The 5000-nt window shown below is 33.2% G+C and overlaps 1 protein-coding gene across 1 annotated transcript in view; it reads right to left on the minus strand.

Annotated features, from left to right (window-relative positions):
- The window catches only part of LOC145259124 (gem-associated protein 5-like), an 827294-nt gene that overhangs the window by 599239 nt on the left and 223055 nt on the right, over positions 1-5000 (minus strand). The gene's annotated exons all lie outside the window — the stretch shown is intronic.

Here is a 5000-nt window from a genome sequence, read left to right on the forward strand (position 1 = left end):
GCAGATTTAACAACTATCGGTTATTTTGAGTCCAGCTTGGTTTGGCTATTCATCATGTGGTTTCAGCAGGAGAGAGCGACATACCACACAGTGCACGATTGTAATTATTCTATATCTGCAACTAATAAGTTAATGAAAAAAAAAAAAAGATTGAATTTAACTTTAAAATCCTTTAAAAATATTTTTTAAATACCACAGTCCATATTATGCACAAGCACTCCAAAAACATATGTAGCTTGAAAAGGAACATTTAACTCGAGTACCTGGATAGGAACATTTTTTTGGGGTTGGTGGTGAAATTTGTCAAAAGTTGAAAAGATTTTTTACATAGACTGTATAATAAAATAATATGTTTGCAAATAACCTTGTAAATCTCATTTATTTCGTCCTTCCTATTTACATTCCATGAGAGATGTTTCCAACAAAAGGGGGGGATATTTTCTAAATCCAAATCTCTCCATCTAACATGTATCAATGGTTAGTTTCTGACCGTTAATAGTATTTTTTTTTTTTAACTCCTTACATCAAATGGCATCATGCCTTGTCTGGTGCTGCTTCCAGTAAATAAAAAAATAAATAAAAACATATGAACCAATTCCGTTTTTCCTGTTCTGTTCTTACAGCAACTTTTTTATATATATAATATAAAGCTGAACGTCTGTGTGTGTGTTTGGTCACGAATAGGCTCCTATGTAGTTGACTATTATAGCAAACTGATCACACATAATGATAGAAGATGTATGGAGACACAGGAATGGGTATGTTTGATCTGGCATAATGATGATTCAGTAAAATTGTGGGGTCTGCATACGTGCCTGATCCACAAAGTATGGAAATAAAAAATTAAAAAAAAAAAACGTTTACAAGTGTTTTTGATATAGATGTACATAAGAATACTTTGATAAGTATGTTTTAACTTGAATAGGGATGATACAATAAAAATTGTGGGGTCTGCGTTCGCAGCTGGCCTCCATAGAATGGAAATAGGCAAAAACTTTAATAAAGACTTTTCAGATCTATCTGTGTAAGTATACGTTGATAATTATGTTTCAGTTTGAAGAAATATGGTATAACAAAATTATGGAGTGTTCGTTCGCGCCTGACCTCCATAGAATGGAAATATGTCACAAAGTTTAACAAGGTTTTATAATATAGATCCACAGAATATTGTGATAAGTGTTTCAGTGTGAACAGGTATGGTATAATAAATTATGGGGTTTATCTATTTTATTTTTACTTTCATCATATTTTGCTTTGGTTTTGATACCCCCAAATTCGAAGCTATCTCTTTACAACCCCTCCTTTTCATAACCTATCATACTTTCATAAATCATAGTCCATTTTCTGTAGGTCCTTTTTGAACCCAGTCAACGACTGGTACTTTTGCTAGTAGCCACTCTGATGAGTCGTAGACGACGAAACACATGTCAGTGGATAATTACATTTTAAAAATAATATATATATCGCTCCCCATGTGGGGGTACCAAACTGGTTAAAGGGAAAATTATTCCCAGCTCGCATTTAGGTAAAAATGCGCTTTTGTAAATAATTGAATTTATTCAGAATACATCGCTAAAACCAAAACAAACAACATTTATATATATCTACATAAGAAAATATGTAATACTCGTACTAAGATGATTTCAGTTTCCAGTATTAGTGGAGAATCCCAAGTCGGTCCAGGAAATGGCTGGAGCAGTTTGCAATTTGAAAATCATTTTATTGTTCCTTTCTTTATTTTTGGAAAGTTTTTCCAACTTAATTCCTTTTTTTTTTTTTTTTTTTAGAAACAAAAAAATTTTTTTTTAACCTTGAACCTAACTGCTTGCATGTCGTCTGACTTTTTACATCTTTTTCACAAGTTAAAATCATGAACTGCTTCGGGCATTTGTTGCAGAACTGACTCAATTTTCTGAAAATCTCCATTCTCATTTTTCACATGTATGTATTTTTTTAAAATAAACGAATTAAAAAAATATATTTTTGCAGACAATATTTTGCATACAAAAACGGATCTGTATTCATTTTTTTTTTTTTTTTTTTTTCATTAAAAAAAATTTTTATTTTGCAGACTATTATTCTCATCTTTATAGTTGTTGTTTTATCCCATTTTGGCTACCTCATCCTCCGGTCTTCTTCAGATGGTTAATCGCAAGCCTTGTAACTGTATTCTCAATAATTAATGCCTTCCATAGTTGTTATTTTATCGCAATTTCGGCCAACTAATCCTCTGGCCTGCTTTGGGTAGGATTGAAACCGCTATCTTCAGACAATGCTCACATGGAACCATAGAGACTCAACACCTTTATCCAGTGTGTTACAGGCCATGGAGGGCGATCAAGGTTGGATTTTATGGTCTCATAAATCAAATTTTGTGTTATTATCTGGTCTTCGATTGCCAAGTCTGTACTGAATGGTATTATATATATTTATTTTTACTTTTTGGAATCTTTGGAGATGAGACTTCATAATATGTATTCATTTTTTTTGTTTTTGTGGAAGGTAAGGATAATAATCTGACAAACTACAAACCCTTGTACCTCCTCTCGATGTAAATACTCCTGACGAACCCAACAAGCAGCAAAGTCCCACCTCTACACAGTAGAGAGCTTTAGATGTAAGAACGCCTTCTACTCTAATAGTTTCTACCCCAGAACTGTTAGACTCTGGAATTCCCTTCTGGGTTCCTGCTTTCCCAACTGTACTGGCATGCAGAAGTTCAAGTGTAATGTGAACAGACATCTTGCTGCCCAACTCCCTACATAGTATTCCTGCAACTTATGTTCCTGATAGTTAGCCTCCTACATCAAAGTGCCACTGTGCCTTGTTTGGGGTGAAAATGTAATAAAAAAAAATTTTAAATAAAAAAATGAATGCACATTATGAAACCTCATCTCCCAGAACTCCAAAAAATAAAAATAAAAAACGAATATATTAACAGTTATTTCAGAAACTACTGGTTGGAGCACCAGCACTGATATGACAACAATACTCCACACTTTATTCACCAAATGAATGAATTAAAACGTTATTTCAAGAATCTAAAAATAAGAATGAGGAATAAAAAGTAAGGAATTATTTCTTCTTCCTTGAAGTAAACATCACCACTGTTGATCAAGTCAGGCATGTGTGATGATGGACAAGAGTGAAACTTAGTTGAGGACATGCGTTGCTTGTTTAAAGATTTTTTTTTAACTGACATTTTATTAAAATACTATGGATCATCTTTAACTGTTGGATCTGCACAACAAGACCACTTGAAAATTATATGAGTAAATGTAAAAGTAGTGTGCCTATTATTTTAAGTGGACATTAATTCTGTTGAATCTCAAGTGGTTCGATTTCTCAGCATAAACACTTGTATTCGAGAAGAAATTGCTATTTCAAAATTCCAGTTAATATTCTTAGATCTTTTCTATAAAAAAGAATAAGGCATAAGAAAATACGGAATTATTTCTTCTTCTGTAAAGTAAACGCTACCATTGTTGATCTAGGGAAGCCTCTACCACTACCAGGTATGCGTATGCAGCGTGACGATGTATGGAAGTGAAACCTGGTCAGTGGGAGTTGAGGACATGTTGCATGGATAGAAATGATATGAGAATGATACAATGAATGTGTAATGTGAGTCTTAGAGGCAGGCTTAGATCTGATGACCTGTAAGGAAGATGAAATCTTGACAACAAAGAGATCTGTCCAGAATAAGAGAATTTAATGCTACGGCTACGATGAAAGAATGGATGCGAGTTCTTAAACAATTAAGATAACAGGCTCAGTTAGTAGGAGAAAGCTATGGAAAACATGGGACGAAATGAAAAGAATGAATTTGAAAGAAAGAGGGATAAATAAAAACCTGGTCAGAGATAGGTTATTTTGGAAATCAATTTTAAAAGTTGTATCAAGGATTAAAAACCATTTAGATGGCCTTAGATTGAACACGAGTAAAATTCATTTCGTCTAAGCAATTTTACAAGCGAGGCATTTATAAGCTCGTTGACAGACGGAATCAAGTTATAAAGAGCAAAAGTTGTCAAGAATAAAGTTTCCATTTTCAAGACGAAATTTTTAAATCGACCAAAACTTTATGATATTGTCCTCACACAGCATTGTTGACCAAAGATCAATTTATGATATTGTCCTCACACTGATTGACCAAAGATCTACGAGATTTTGGTTGAGAAATCTTGCCTTATGCTGCATATTTTCCTGACCAATCACTTATTTTGATCATTACAAAACTATTTAGATGGCTTTAGATTGACATCACGCGAGGAATTTGAACACGAGTTAAGATCGGTGCCAAAGGTTTTGTCAGTTTGTAGAAGGGCATTTCGAACGATTATAATTTATTTTATTCATCATGTTATTACTTAAATCATGTTATCACCATGAATAATAACTTTTTCGTTCAGATTATTAAAGAATCATTCCTATCTTTCTGCAATATTTGCATTCACGTTGACCCTCAAATGACCTTCTTTAGTCAACAGAAAGGTAGCCCTCTACCATCATGATAATGCTCCTCCTCACCCAACACTACTGATCTTCGACAAGATTTTTGGTTGAGAAATCTTGCCTTGTGCTGCATATTTTTCTGACCGATCTTCCTTGGATTATCACTTATTTTGATGATTACAAAACTTTTTAGATGGTCTTAGATTAACGTCACCCAAGAAGATTGAACACGAGTTAGATTCATATTTCACATGAAAACCTAAAGAATTTTACAAGCGAAGTATTTATAAGCTCGTCGACAGATGGAATCAAGTTACAGATTAAAAACATACAATTTTTTGCACCAACCTCATACATAATTTTCTTGCGCTTTATAACGTTCAAATCATTTTCCAATTTTAATTCATCCAGATCCACAAAGAATATCTTATATGTCTGACTGTTATTCTCTGATGAGAAAAATAATTTCTCCTAAAGCACAAAAATTTCATTATACCTGACTAACGGTCTTAACATCCTGAAAAAGTTGGATGTAAAAGAAATTA

Source organism: Euprymna scolopes, chromosome 34 (assembly GCF_053919585.1).
Source record: "Euprymna scolopes isolate OS-2025 chromosome 34, ASM5391958v1, whole genome shotgun sequence".
NCBI lineage: Eukaryota > Metazoa > Mollusca > Cephalopoda > Sepiida > Sepiolidae > Euprymna > Euprymna scolopes.